This window comes from Artemia sp. Qi Xiang Cuo, chromosome 13, assembly GCF_049724085.1.
Source record: "Artemia sp. Qi Xiang Cuo chromosome 13, ASM4972408v1, whole genome shotgun sequence".
In the NCBI taxonomy this organism is placed as follows: Eukaryota; Metazoa; Arthropoda; class Branchiopoda; order Anostraca; family Artemiidae; genus Artemia; species Artemia sp. Qi Xiang Cuo.
In genome coordinates, this window is record NC_142806.1 from 20547877 (window position 1) to 20564206 (window position 16330).

At 35.2% G+C, this 16330-nt stretch overlaps 1 protein-coding gene across 1 annotated transcript in view; it reads right to left on the reverse strand.

Annotated features, from left to right (window-relative positions):
- Positions 1-16330, reverse strand: part of LOC148945059 (solute carrier family 35 member F3) — a 350545-nt gene that overhangs the window by 262257 nt on the left and 71958 nt on the right. The gene's annotated exons all lie outside the window — the stretch shown is intronic.

Consider the following 16330-nt stretch of genomic DNA (forward strand, 5'->3'; position numbering starts at 1 on the left):
GTAAGTTATGCCAAGGGGCATATATGGTTCTTATGACAGGGATACTTCTATAAACTTCAGAGAGGGCTCATTTGATTGGAAATTGAAAGTTTGAGTTCACTTTTTTAATAGTCAAAAGAGATCCAAGGGCAACTAGCCCCCCCCCCTCCCACGCCTTCTTTTTGTAAACCCAACTGATCAAAATTTTGAGATAGTCATTTTGAAAAAAAATAGCTCTAGGTTGGATAAGAAAATCTCCGGCGTCAATACAACCCCCCAGGGCCCGGTAGAAGGCGGTCTAAGTTATGCCCAAAGGGCAAGTATTGTTCTTATGAAAGGGATACCCGTATAAACTTCATAGAGGGCTCATTTGATTGGAAATTGAAAGTTCTGGTTAAATTTTTAAGAGTCAAGACATTTAAGGGCAACTAGCCCCCCCCCCTCATGCCCTTGTTTACCCAAACCCATCCGCTGCAAATTTTGAGATAACCAGTTTTTTAAATTCTTCAAAAATTAGAGAACAAAAACTCCGTTGTCAACACAACCCACCAGGGTCCAGGGGGTAGGCGTTGTGAGTGTTATCTTGCGGGCTTGTATGGTTCTTATGAAAGGGATGCTCTTATAGACCCCAGAGAGGGCTTATTTGCTCGGAAATTGAAATTTCTAGTTCACTTTTTAAGAGTCAAAAGAGATTGGAGGGCAACTAGCCCCCCCCCCCCCCCTCCACGCACGAAATGCATCAGATAAAATTTTCAGATAGAAATTTTGTTAAAAATAGTTCAAAGTTCAGATAACAAAAATTCCGATGTCGACACAGCCCCCCAGGGCCCTGGGTTAGGTGTTACAAGTTATGCCCTCGCGACATATATTGTTGTTATCGAAGGGATCCGCATATAAACTTCATAGAGGGATCATTTGATTAGAAATCGAAACATGTAGTTCACTTTTTAAGAGCAAACAGTGATCGGAGGAAAGGTAAACTACCCCCACACTTCATTTATTTTTTTCCTAGACGCACTTCCTGTAGAAGGGGTCGTCATATAAACTTTAAAGGGGGGCTCATTTTAAAGGGGCAAATTTTTTCACTTTGATATTGTTACTTTGATACCATTTTTAATACTTTGATGAAGACTTGATTTTTTTTTTCAGTTTGATTTTAAATTAAGGAATTTTTGAAAACTTGAAACTTTTTGCAATCAAAAACGAACAAAAATTAATTAAAAAAAAGCTTTCTTAGAAATAAGTTTTTCAAAGAAAAGTAAAGGCCATTTTAAAATTAAGATCATCATATACAAATACCTGCTAAAATTCAAACTCAAAACGACCAGAAATTACTATTAAAGAATAAATGAAACCTAAAACGAACAGAAATTAAATAAACAATCATAGGAAAAAACATACAACAAGTAATAATATAAATGAATAAATAGATCTTAAAGGGGTAAAACCCAAGAAAGTCTATTGTCTGAGTGAGAGGCACAGCTGGCATAAGCCTCTTTCAGGAATTAATTAAGAAAAACTTTCCGAAAATTAAGTTTTTCAACGAAAAGTAAAGGCCATTTTAAAATTAAACTCAGAAGATAAAAATAGCTGCTAAAATTCAAACTCAAAACGACCAGAAATTACTATTAAAGAATAAACGAAACCCAAAACAAACAGAAATTAGATAAACAATCGTAGGAAAAAACATACAACAAGTAATAATATAAACGAGTAAATAGATCTTAAAGCTAGTAATGCTTAGATGGAATATGAAAATCAAGCTTAAAACGAAAATAAATATTATGCTATTGAAGTATAAATGAAACTTAAAACCAACAGAAATTAAATAAACAATCAACGCAAACAAACATACAATAGGTGTTAATGTAAATGAATAAATAAATCTTAAAACGAGTGAAACTTAAATTGAATATGCAAATCAAGCTTGAAACGAACAAAATCACTACAATCAAGAGTTTGGGTATCGCCTCCTTCTCTCACTGTAAAATTCTAAAACATACAGGGTCATTGGCGATTTACTGAAAACTATATTCGTCTTGAACAGTCTTGGAAAGTATAAACAACATCAAATTGAATATTTGATATATAATGATATTAGTTGTTGAAAGATCTATCAGTTCAAGAGTTTATTTCACCCAATTTTTGTTTTTCAATGCTGTAAGAACTGGAAAAGAAAATATTGTTAATATAATTCGTTTTCAGTGAAACGCCAGTAGGCTTTGGTTTTTATTTACAGTTAAGGAAGGGGGCAGTATCCAAATTCTTGTTTGTAGTGAAACTATATCCGTCTTGAAGAACTTTAGAAGGAACTAATAAATTTAACTGAATATCTGATGTATAATGATATTAATTGCTGAAAGCTCATCAGTTCAAAATGTTAATGTAATTTTAATGATTATTTTAAATTTTAAGTAAAAGAGAAACTATCTGACATTAAAGTTGTTTTCAGTAAAGCGCCAATGACGCAGTAGGTTTTATACTTTTAGAATGAGAGAAGGAGGCGATACCCAAACTCTTGTTTGTAGTGATTTTGCTCGTTTCAAGCTTGATTTACATATTCAATTTATGTTTCACTCACTTTAAGATTTATTTGTTCATTTACTGTAATATCTATTGTATGTTTGTTTGCGTTGATTGTTTATTAAATTTCTGTTCGTTTTAAGTTTCATTTATACTTCAATAGCATAATTTTTTTTTTCGTTTTAAGCTTGATTTTCATATTCTATTTAAAAATTACTCGCTTTAAGATCTGTTTATTCATTTATATTATTACTTGTTGTATGTTTTTTCCTATGATTGTTTATTTAATTTCTGTTCGTTTTGGGTTTCATTTATTCTTTAATAGTAATTTCTGGTCGTTTTGAGTTTAAATTTTAGCAGGTATTTGTATCTGCTGAGCTTAAATTTAAAATAGCCTTTACTTTTCTTTGAAGAACTTATTTTTCGGAAGGTTTTTCTTAATTAATCCCTTAAAAAGGCTTATGCCAGCTTTGCCTTTTACTCAGACAATGGACTGTCTTGGGTTTTACTCCAAAGACGTCAACTTGATTTTAATTAAAAATTGATTATTTTTTCCCCATGGGTGATTGTATCGAAATTATTGTCCTAGAAGATCGGAAGAGGGTTCATTCGAACGGAAGTTAAAAGTTCTAGTGCTGGTTTTAAGTGACCAAAAATATTGAAGGGCAACTGGACCCCCTCTCACGCCCATTTTTTCCCCAACTTTATCTGATGAAAATTTTGACATAGCCACTTTGTTCAGTATAGTTGAAAAATCAAACTTTTGTGTCTTTACGTGTAAAATAGCTCCCCCCCCACAGTCCGTGGGGAGAGGCCTGTAAGATATGAAATTCACCAATTGGTTACGTATAGAATTTGTTATTGGGAAGTATATATGAATTTTTTTAGGGGGGGGTTGTTGTTTGGGTGGATTTCTATAGGAAGAACCTTCCATGGGGAGGGACATTTCTGGGGGGGATGTTACACTGGAGGGATTTGACAGAATTACTATACAAAATTCGTTTTAATTGTCTTTCATAATCTTTGCCAAATTTTTATGTGGATATGTTCCGGGAGAATTATCCAGGGGCTTTTTTCCGCGTAATTTGATTTCCGGGAAATAATTTCCACGAAAGGGGTAATTTCTGGAGTGATCGAGAAACCGGAGTGATTAGAGATTGAAGTCTTATTCAAATGAAAGAATGTTAATGAGAATTTTTCATGAAAGGGGCTGTTTCCTCCTCAATGCCTTGCTCTTTACGCTAAAGTTTTTGTTGTGTTAAAAAGTAGAGTTGTGATAAAGAGTCAAACTTAGCGTAAAGAGTAAGGCTTTGAGGAGGGGACAGCTCATTTCATAAATGGATAATTTCTCTTCGTTTTAAGTTTTAATGTCGCTCCTTGCTTTCAGTTAAAAAAAACTTGCTTTCAGCTCCTTGTTTTTTTATTTAATTATAACAAGAAGTAAAATGAAGTGTATACATCCTAAATGTTTGGTTTAACATTTTGCTAAGAGAAAGGATCACAAGGGTTACTCAAACAAACTTTGAAGCAAATAAAGTTAAAGTAAATATAGTAAATTTTAATTGATTAATTTGATGGGTGAAACGACTCCAAAAACCTAAAACAGCTATCTTTTGACTGAAATAGACTAGAATTAGACTGCCCTGTCACTTAAATGTTCTGTATTTATTTGAACACAATTTACTAATGAGAATATTAAAGTTAGACTTAAGTCAGAAATTGCTTATTGTTAAAAATACACAAATAGTTAGCTAAAAATACTTCTTAAGAAATAGTTGGAAATACAAAAAAAATACATTTTGCCCCACAACCACTGCATTTTCGTGATTTGCTGTTCTGGCTGACACTGCCTAAAAGTATTGTTTAGCCCAGATATAAACATTCAATGTCACCTGGCACCATTCCCGCTTGAAGCGATAAGTGGGATATGATAACACCAGAAGATGAGAATAATAGAAAGAAGCGAAATGAAGCTGATACGACCAAAATATTTTGTTTAACTTTGTTTAACGTAGAAACTTCAAAAAGGGGCTTATTCGATTGGAAATTGAAATCGCTAGTACCCTTTTAAATAGTCCAAAGTAATTGGATATCAACTAACCCCCTATCACGCCCACCATTTCCCCAAAAACATCAATTAAAAATTTTGAGATAGCCATTTTATTCAACATAGTTGAAATCTCTGAAAATTAGGTCTTTGAAGATGACAACCCCCCACAGCCTTCAGGTTAAGGGTATAAGTTATGCCCTGGGGGCATATAAGTTTTTTTTTTATAGAAAAGCTTGTTCGTAGAATCTTCAAAAAGTGCTCATTCAATTGGAAATTGAAAGGGCTAGTGCCCTTTTTAATAAAAGGAAGTGATTGGAGAGCAACTAACCCCCCTCTCATGCCCACCATTTCCCCAAACACATCCAATCAAAATTTTTAGATAGGTATTTTTTCAACGTAGTTAAAAGTTCTGAAAACTTCAAAAAGGGCTTATTCGACTGGAATTGGAAAGGGCTAGTGCCCTTATTAATAGTCAAAGTTGATTTTAGGGCAAAAAGCCCCCCTCTCACGTCCACCATTTCCCCAAACACTTCTAATCAAAATTTTGAGACAGCCATTGTGTTCAACGTAGTTCAAAGTTCTGGAAATTAGGTCTTTGAGGATGAGAACAACCCAAAACCCTCAGGGCAAGGGTTGTAAGTTATGCCCTGGGGCATATAAAGTTTTTATATAAAGTGTTGTCATAGAAACTTCAAAAAGGGATCATTCGATTGGAAATTGAAAAGGCTAATGCCCTTTTCAATAGTCGAAAGTGATTTGAGGGCAACTAACCCTCCTCTCATGCCCACCATTTCCCAGAACACATCCAATCAAAATTTTCAGATATCCATTTTATTCAACGTAGTTGAAAATTCTGGAAGTTATGTCTTTAAGGATGACAAACCCCCCACACTCCTCAGGGCAAGGGTTGTAAGTTATGCCCTGGGGCATATAAGGCTCTTATAGATAGCGTTGTCGTAGAAGTTTAAAAAATGACTCATTCAATTGGAAATGGAAAGGGCTATATAAGGTTCTTATAGAATGTGAAACTTCACAGACATTTTGTTAGACATTTTGTTCAATGTAGTTCAATTTTTTAGAAATTATGTCCTTGAGGATGACTACCCCCCCTCCCTCCAAAAGAAGCCCTCAAGGTAAGGGTTGTAAGCTATGCCCTGGGTGCATATAAGGTTTTTATATAAAGGGATTTCGTAGAAACTTGAAAATGGCTCATTTGATTGGAAATTGAAAGGGCCAGTGCCCGTTTTAACAGTAAAAAGTGATTGGAGGGCAGCTAATCCCCCTCTCACGCCCACCATTTCCCCAAACACATCCAATCGACATTTTGAGATAGTCATTTTTCAACGTAGTTAAAAGTTATGGAAATTATGTCTTTGAAGATGTCAACCCTCCCCCCACAGCTCTCAGGGCAAGGGTTGTAAGCTTTGCCCTGGGGCTTGTAAGGTTTTTATAGAAAGCGTTGTTGTATATACTTCAAAAAGGGCTTATTCGATTGGAAATTGAAAGGGCTTGTGCCCTTTTAAATAGTCGAAAGAGACTGAAGGGCAACATCCAAGACCCCCTCCCCTCCCCGCACGCCCACCTTTTCCCCAACCACATCCAATCAAAATTTCGAAATAGCCATTTTATTCAACATAGTTGAAAGTTCTGGAAATTATTTCTTTGAAGATGACAAACCCCTCACACACCTTAGGGCAACGGTTGTAAGTTACGCCCTGGGGGCATATAAGGCTCTTATATATAGCGTTTTCGTAGAAACTTCAAAAATGGCTCATTCAATTGGAAATTGAAAGGGCTAGTGCAGTTTTTAAAGCCGAAAGTGATTAGAGGGCCACTAAACCCCCGATCACGCCCACCATTTCCCTAACCACATCCAATACAAATTTTGAGATAGCCATTTTGTTCAACGTAGTTGAAATCTCTGGAAATTAGGTCTTTGAAGATGACAACCTCCCACAGCCTTCAGGGTAAGGGTTATAAGTGATGCCCTGGGGGCTTATAAGTTTTTTTTTATAGAAACGCTTGTTCGTAGAATCTTCAAAAAGTGTTCATTCAATTGGAAATTGAAAGGCCTAGTGCTCTTTTTAATAAAAGAAAGTGATTGGAGGGCAACTAACCCCCCTGTCAAGCCCACGATTTCCCCAAACACGTTCATTCTAAATTTTGAGATAGCCATTTTTTCCAATGTAGTTGAAAGTCTGGAAATAAGGTATTTAAGGATGACACCCCCCCCACAACCCTCAGGGAAAGGGCTGTAAGTTATACCCTGAGACATATAAGATTTTTATAGAAAGCATTGTCATAGAAACTTCAGAAATGGCTCATTTGATTGTAAATTGAAAGGGTTAGTGCCCTTTTTAATAGTCGAACGTGAAAGCAACTAACAAAATCCAATCTAAATTTTAAGATAGCAATTAGTAGTTATTCAACTACGTTGTTCAACGTAGTTGAAAGTTTTGAAAACTAGGTCTTTGAAGATGACAACCCACCCCTACAGTCCTCAGGGTAAGGGTTTTATGTTGGCCCTGGTTGTATATAAGGTTTTTATAGAAAGGGTTGTCGTAAAACTTCAAAATGGGCTCATTCGAGTGGAAATTGAAAGGACGAATGCCCTTTTTAATAGTAGAAACTGATTGGTGGGCAACTAACCCCCCTCTTACGCCCACCATTTCCCCAGACACATCCTATCAAAATTTTGAGATAGGTGTTTTTCAACGTAGTTGATAGTTTTGGAAATTATGTCTTTGATGATGACAACCCTCCTCCCTCAGCCCTCAGGGGAAGGGTTGTAAGTTATGCCCTGGGTGCATATAGGGTTTTTATAGAAAGTGCTGTTGTAGAAATTTCAAAAGGGCTCATTCGATTGGAAATTGAAAGGGCTAGTGCCCTTTTTAATAGTCGAAAGGGATTGGAGGGCAACTAACACCCCTATCGCGTCCACCATCTCCCCAAACACATCCAATCTAAATTTTGAAATAGTCATTTTTTTCAACGCAGTTTAAAGCTCTGGAAATTTTGTCTTTGAGGATGACAACACCCCAAACCCCTCAGGGCAAGGGTTTTAAGTTATGCCCTGGGGGCATACAGGGTTTTTATAGAAAGCGTTGTCGTAGAAACTTCAAAAGGGGATCATTCGATTGGAAATTGAAAAGGCTAGTGCCCTTTTCAATAATGAAAAGTAATTGGAGGGCAACTAACCCCCTTCTCATGCCCACCATTTCCCCAATCACATTCAATCAAAATTTTCAGGTATCCATTTTGTTCAACGTAGTTGAAAGGTTCAGAAATTATGTCTTTGAGGATGAAAACCCCCCCACAGCCCCCGGAGCAAAGGTTTAAGTTATGCTTTGGGGTATTTAAGATTTCTATAGAAAGCTTTGTCATAGAAAACTTAAAAAAGGATTCATTAAATTGGGAATTAAGACAAAAGCGATAAGAGGGCGAATACCCCCCCCCCCAGCCCCATCATTTTCTCGAGCACTTCCAATCAAAATTGTGAGATAGCCATTTTGTTCGAAGTATTTGAAAGGTCTGGAAATTATGTCATTGAGGATAACAAATCCCCCAGGCCTCAGGACAAGGGTTGTAAGTTATGCCCTGAGGGCATATAAGGTTTTATAGAAAGCATGGTCACATAAATTGCGGAGGGGGCTCATTGGATTGTTAATCAGACGCTCTAGTGTCCTTTTTAAGAGTCATAATTATTGGAGGGCAGCTACCCCCCACACATACACAAACACGTCGTATTGTCCTGAAATGTATCTAATATCAATTTTGAGATAGCCATTCTATTTAAAATAGTCTAAATATCATATAACAAGGCTTTTGGGGTTTAAACAAATACCTGAGTTTAGGGGCAAGGGTTGTAAGTTATGCCCAGGGAGTATTTAAGGTTTTTATGGAAGGGACGGTTGTTTAAATTAAGAAGAGGCTCAGTCTTTTCCCTGAAAAAGACTATATCAATATAAAACGAACAGAAATTAATTAAAAAACACTTTTTCCACATAATAAGTTTTTCAAAAAAAAATTAAGAACTTCATTAAACCAAAAATGAACAAAAATAGAATCAAAATCTACCAAGCATACAACTACCACAAATCAGTATTTATAAATAAATGAAACCCAAAACAAACAAAAACAGAAAGTTTTTGAGAAGATGAAGATAAACTCAAAAAAGGCAACAAATAGTCCATTTATGTATGAAATATAGAAAACTACAAGAAAGTTCGTGTAAATCTTGAAATACTGGGAAGGACAAAATTTTGTCCTTCATCATGATATCATGATATCAGGTTTGATATCCTGATATCAAAACCAGTAATTCTTCATGTCCTTAAAAAGTATGTAGAGAGTGAGCTTAGGTCAGAAATTGGCAGCGTTGTCACTGCACGTAGGAATGATCAGAGACTCTTACGATATCTAAGAAAGTGCCTTCCTTCATCAAATATTAATGAGAATAATGTGCAGAGTACTTTGGATCATTACAGACCCATCACAGTTACTGATGCGAATGCCCTTAATGGAGGCAAAACCTATCATTTATAGGTATATTTTTTTCTTCCATGTATTTCCATTGCTCTTTAACTATACAAATATTATTGGTGCAGCAAAATAACGATGGTGTTTTTATTTGCTTGTTTCTTTGTTAATTAAGAAATTGGTTTCTTACTATCTATTGGTGTGTAGCGTCTTCTTTCAAAAAATATGTGTCTTCTTTCTTCTTTCAATCTGCTCTCTACCAGATGCTGATAGTGCACAGGCAAAAGGACGGAAAGTATCTACCCCATATCCCCTCCAAAATCTTGAGATTGTTGAAAATTTTTCTTGGTTTCTTATAATTCATCGCATAATTTGCCTGATGTTCGAATTTTTTTCAGATTCTTAATTCTGTCCTCTTTATTTTTGTTGTATCCTGATTACGTAATACATCTTTCAAGGTGATGAAGATAAAATATTGGGAACAAACAATCCATTTCAATTTCCATCTGGACAAGAGAGCTAAAATATTTCCCAGGGGAGAAGCATAACCCACAAAAGCGTTATGATCACTTCATTTTCTGGTGACTGACTTTGTAAGAGTCAAAAGAGTCCAAAGGGAATTGATGTTACTCACATTATTTGTAGTGTATACAACAGACTTAGTGTGAGCACTGCTGGGATGTCTTTAGTCAAAACTAAGATAATTTCTTAAACCACATTGGCCTGACATCACATAAAGAAAGAATAACGAGCAAAAATGGGGTTTTTTATAGGCCAAATGACGATACTGAAAAAACAAAGCGAGTATTTCGAGAGGACAAACGCCTCTCTTCTTCAGCGCGAAACGAAACGATGTATCAATAAAAGCCAAAAATTAAAAGAATTAAAACCAACTACCTAACAACCATAAAAGCGAGTTATTCGCCAATATCCGAGATTTGCACAAAATCCAAAAAAACATGAACTGCCATCGACGGATACTAGCGAGCAACTGAAAAATGAAAGGAATCAATTCATTCACTCGAAAAAACAAAACGAACCAGCAATTAAATAAGTTGGAAAACTATGTCGTTTGATTTCGGATTTTAATTAAGGCATTTCTTTCAGACACACTTTGAGACCTAAGGGGTTGTTAACATGTTTGATTATATGACTGGGAAAGTAGTTCAAAGTTTATTTCATGGATTAGTAACGTATTGGCGTCTCTTTTGAGAAAACCGAAATATGACTCGTTTATTCTTAAATCACCGGAATCTCTGTTTAAAGCTAGACCTAAATGTTGGTATTTATAAATTTCAACAGCTTCTCTGTAGTGCTGGACAATACCTTTATCATGCGAAATAAGACTAGCTTGATTAAACAAAATAGTATGGTCTGGTTTTTCAAAAATATGCTCTGCAAGGGCAGAGTCAAAATTTTCTGGTTTTTTCCGCTTTTTAAGTGTATTATTAATTGAACTAGAATGCTGGGTTAATCTATCTGTTAGTCGCTGATTTGTTCTTCCGATATACCAAAGACCACACGAACACGAACAAGAACTAACGAATTGATTCCTTTCATTTTTCAGTTGCTCGCTAGTATCCGTCGATGGCAGTTCATGTTTTTTTGGATTTTGTGCAAATCTCGGATATTGGCGAATAACTCGCTTTTATGGTTGTTAGGTAGTTGGTTTTAATTCTTTTAATTTTTGGCTTTTATTGATACATCGTTTCGTTTCGCGCTGAAGAAGAGAGGCGTTTGTCCTCTCGAAATATTCGCTTTGTTTTTTCAGTATCGTCATTTGGCCTATAAAAACCCCATTTTTGCTCGTTATTCTTTCTTTATGTTAGTCAAAACTGTATAGGTTTCTTTGAAGCTCTATTCAAATTTTTAAAGCATGGAAGCAAACTTGATCGTTCTACTGATTTATATATAAAAAACACGTAAGTGACAAGGGTGAAAATTGACAATACTGTTTACCAAAGGCTAAGAAAAAGTACAATAAAAACATTTTTTGAATAATATTTTTATCTCAAAATGTATTAATATTAAAGTGAATATAAAAACATAAAGAAGCTGAAGTCTAAATCACGGGATGGTCTTGATATACTTCATAATTATGCAAAGACGACATCATATTTCATAACCGCCAAACTCTTTGATTTTAATCTTACAAGATTTGAGTATTTCATGGTATACCATCTTTTATACCATTTAATACTTATTGAGATACAAATATTAACAAAAAAAGAAGAAATTTTTATTTAACTCAAGCAAAAACTTTGTCGAGAAGACCCATGATCTGGTTGCTTAGCAATTCCTAAAGCTCTTATCTAAAAATATACGTCAGAATATAAATATACACCAGAAAATAAATATTCCAGAAAATACACTAGAAAATACACTAGAAAATAAATGAGTAGCATGGAGAAACCTGTTTCGAGTGGAAACTTGATTAACCTTGTAAGACTTGAATCTTTCCTGGTTGAAGCAACCTTATCTTTTTTTTTAACTTTTATTGCATGTTGAGAACAAAAAAGGGAATTTTTATTCAAATCGAGAAAGAATTTTGCCTACGAGACCATGATTTGGCTGTTTCGCATTGTTTAGTCGTCAGATTTAACAAAGGTTAGTGTTTTTTCACATCCTGAAAGATTCTTTTGTAAAATGTGATTTTAGGATGCTTAAACTAAATTTGGTTCATCAGTAATCTTGTCAGCTGCAGTAATCTGCTTGTGGCTGGCCCAACAATATGGGCAGCCGTATCAAAATTTTGGTATCGAAGAGCTCTAAAGATATCTGAAATTTGATATGCCAAATACTGATTCGAGTTTTCTACAGAAAATTAGTAAAGTAGTAAAAAGTAATAAAGTAATAAAAAAAAACAAAAAAATAAGAAATGACTGGAATGTTCCTTGTCAATTTTAGTTCTCAGAAGATCTAAAAAGTGACAGAAACAGAATTGTAGTACCTACAGTTCTACTGAACATAACTCACTGAACATAGTGAACATCAGTCAGTTCTTTATGAGTATGACGCAGAAGAAAACCCATTGAAAAAAACACGATAATCACAGCAAAGTAATTGCTCATTATATAAAAAGAAATAAAATAAAGAACTTCTTCAATTGCATCAAGAAAAAAACAGCCCTATTCTAAGTGAGGTGATTACAAAAACCTGTTTTTCAAGTTGTTGCTAATAGAAAGATCGACCAGCAATTAGTTGAGAGGTTACTTTTAGAAATATATTCAATCATCAAAGCCATGAAGCTAGGAAATTTTTAACTCTGCCTTGACCCAACAAGTTTATGAACCCAGACCACTTTGTCTCGTCTAATAACCCCTTTGTAGCTCCCCCATTAAAGGCCTCTCAAAATTTTTTAGTGACTTTTTAATTGAAATGAATTTTTAGTTGAAATTTTTAGTTGAAATTAAGAAATTTTTTAGTTGAAATTAGTTGAAATTTAGTTGAAACTAATTTTTTAGTTGAAATTAAGAAACACGTCCATCAAAAATTGCCCAAAATAAAGTTACTGTAGAAATTTCTTTCAGAATCATTGGCGACACTCGTTTTATTTTTGATTTTCTTATTTTTTACTTTATTATGATAGAGATCTGTAAATTTTAATTATTCCTCAGTCGAAGAAAAATTACGTTATAAACCTAAAAAGGTTTATAAACGAAAACCTTGTACGAAACAAATTTCCAAACTCTCTTTGTCCTTTTTTTATTAGCTTTTTATCTGCTTTTTAATCCTTTGGCACTATTAATGGTCGAGCGAGGGTTTTGGTTGAACTGCTAGCTTTTTTTAAATAGCTGTAAATGGTCTGATTTTTTTCCTGTCATTTAGTTTTCTCGTTTTGTCTACGTGAACAAAGTAGCAATAGGGTCATTATTTGCTAAACTCGCTTGACTAGAAACATAGAACTTAAAAATTGTCTGCACCCCTACCCTTAAGACAAAGAAATAACTTATAGAAATAAGAATTAAACGTCTGTTTTTTCCTAAAAATATCTATGGTTTTCTCTAACTTATATACAGGGATATTCTAATATCCTGCCATCTATTTTAGCTACTGGTTTCTCTATTGCACCATGATCGCTCAAACTGCTCTCCCGATTTTTAAAGCACTCAGCCTCCAAAATAGCAAACTTCTATCTCGATTTAAAATCTCAAGGAACAATGACCCGCTTGCCAGAAACTCAATTACATATGGAACCTTTTCAGAGGGTATATCACCTAAATTTTTAGCTAATGTAATGTTCTCAAGGTTTTTACATAAATAGTTTTAACTCTAAAGTAGTGGTTCCCAGCCAATTTTCGGCCATGCCCCACCTAGGCATTTATAAAATCCTGATGACATTTAAATTTTGCTTTTCAAAATTGTACAAGAATCCACCTGAAGGAAGCCTATTAGGCAATTAACTTGATAGCATTTTCGGGTCTCCTTTAGGCACATTAATAATGAAACATATTGTCTGAAAACAACACCTTTTATACAATGTATGATCTCATGCAATACTATTTTGCTGTTTATATGCACGTGAATGTAATGTCATTCAGACAAATTTTTTCTTTTTTTTTAATTAAGGCTCTACCCATGACCCACCGAAATACTGCCATACCCCACTGGCAAAGCCTACACCCCACGTTGAGAATTATGGCTCTAAACTATCACCAATCTTAGTCCTATATAAAAGACCTCGTTCTTTTATTAGCTTAGAATGAGGATCAATAATTGCTTGAAACTAAAATGCAATAGCGACTTTTTGGGAAACAGTTTTAAGAAACCAAATTTATCAATTAAAATTACTTACTTTACTTACTTAAAGCTCTTGCTCGGCAGCGTCACCAGCGTAGAGGGAACCAGTCGTCAACGCCGTCAGTCTTCTCCAGAGTGGTCGGTTCAGGGTGAGGGTTGTCGCTTCAGCCGGGTTGATGTTTCTGGAGGTGAGCCGATCACGGATGACGTCCGCCCATCTGGTGCGTGGTCTTCCCCTAGGACGCCTCCAGCCGTTTGCAGCTGGGTCGAACCCTTTGGGAAACAAGCAACACGGGAAGTAACACGGGAAGGAAAAGTAGCTCAAGTGGTACTTACTCACCACCTCACCAAGTCGCTTGAGGCCAACACAGCTACGCACGCTCCTCCTCCATCCCAATTTATTCGAAACCTCCCTTTCACACCCTCCCAGAAAGTTCCAAATTCCTTTAAATCTTTCTATATGACATCCTACCGCCCAACACGAGGACAAGCTGCTTTCCGTTTAGCCCTAGACGGTTTCCCAAAAAGGTCAATCTCCGGCAATCTTTCATCCTTCATCCTACCCATCTCAACCTTTCTTTCATTATAGCCCTAGAAATCGGGATTGAACAAAGCAACTTCGGAGCTTTTCGGATTGCTCATGCTTCAGAGCCATATTTGACTACTGTCATCACTATAGCTGCTAATATTCTAATCTTGGTTTGCAGACTTATCTTCCTATTCTTCCAAACTTTTTTTTAACTGTGAAATAAAAACCTGAGCCTATTCTACTTTTAACATCTTCACTGCTCCCACTGTCTTTACTAATAATGCTACGAAGGTAAATTAAGCTGCCCGCTTGATCAATTTTTCATTACCCTGCTTCACGTTTTCATCTTCACTTATTCCTAGCCTAGTGACTTAGTTTTCTTAACATTTATTTTCAAACCTATTTTAGCACCCTGAACCCGCAAAGCCTCTAAGAGATTCCATGGTTTCCCATTGCCTTTCTTGTACTCCTTAAGACAATGTTCATAAAAATGATCCATATGAAGGGGGATAGAACACAACCATGATTAACTCCTGATTTAATAATAAAAAAAGAAACTAGCTGCTAACCTCATTTCCTACCTTAAAAGCAGCAGTGTTGTTCTCGTACATAGCACTAAGCATTTCATTGTATTTTTCTGTTGTACCATGCAAGGATAAGACATTTGCTAAACCTCTTCTATCAATAGAATCGAACGCTTGCTCATAATCTGTAAGACTGAGGACCAAATGTGTTTGATAACTCAAGCACTCCTCAATTATTAACCTAAGAGTGAACATTTGGTCGACACATCCTCTAGCTTTTCTAAGACCGCACTGTTCTTCTCTTAAAACATTGTCTACAGCTTCTCTCATTCTAAAACTTATCTTATTGCTTAGTAATTTGCTACCTAAAGAGACCAAATTAATGCCTCGATAATTACAACACTCACTCTTATCACCTTTCTTATACAGTGGTTTAATTAAGATTTTCCTAAAATCTTTAGGTACTTCCCCTTATTAAAAAATCATATTCATAATCTTCATTAACTTATTTATAACTTCAGAGCCGCCATATTTATAAAACTCATTTCCCACACTATCAGCACATGGAGCCTTGTTGTTTTTAGTCCTTTTAGTACTGTCGCTAATTCTTCATCACAAAACAAATCTTTTTTTCACATGCAAGGTATCACAAACTCTTCCATTTTCTTCTATATCTTTTCCTGCAACTCTATCGCAGTTTAGCACATTCTCAAAATGTCCTACCCACCTCTCTTTAACTGTTTCCTTATCAATAATTGTGTTCCCGTTCCTAACTTTAACTGGGACAAGTCCGGATTAACTACTCCCTCTCAATTAATTAAGATGCCAGTACAATATTTTACTATTATGCCATCTAGCTGCATCTTCTAGATCCTCGGCAATTTTATCCATGGCCTCCACTTCAAACCTCCTTAGTTCATATTTTAATGTTTTCTACACGTTCTTTATATTCCTTTTTTTTCAGATGATCTATCACTCAGATAAGTCTTGTAAAAGCCCCTTCTCATCTCTATTAAACATAAAGCATTTTCGTTAATATCCTATCTGCAGTTCTAACTTTCTTTCCTAAGACACCATCAGCAACTTCACAAATTGTTTTTCTAAAATTATTCCAACAATCTTCCAGGTTGTCAAATTTTATACTCTCAATTTTTAGTATTCAACTGTTCCTGGAAGTTTTCTCTCAAATTCCCTTCCGAAAATTCAGCTTTAAATTCAACCTAGAAATAACTTTAAATTAACCCTAGAAATAATGATCTTTACTTTTAACATCAATAACGCCACTCCTATATAGTCTAGTATCTTGTATTGATCCTGTCAGGCTTAAGTTTACTATAACATAATCAATAAGGTTTGCTGACTTACCATGACGTGAATACCATGTTAACTTATGGGCCACTTTATGGCCAGACATCGTATTGGTTATAACTAGTTTGTTATACCTACAAAAAAATTTCAAAAGTTTGTAGCCATTACTATTTCCTTTTCCTACACCAAATTTACCTA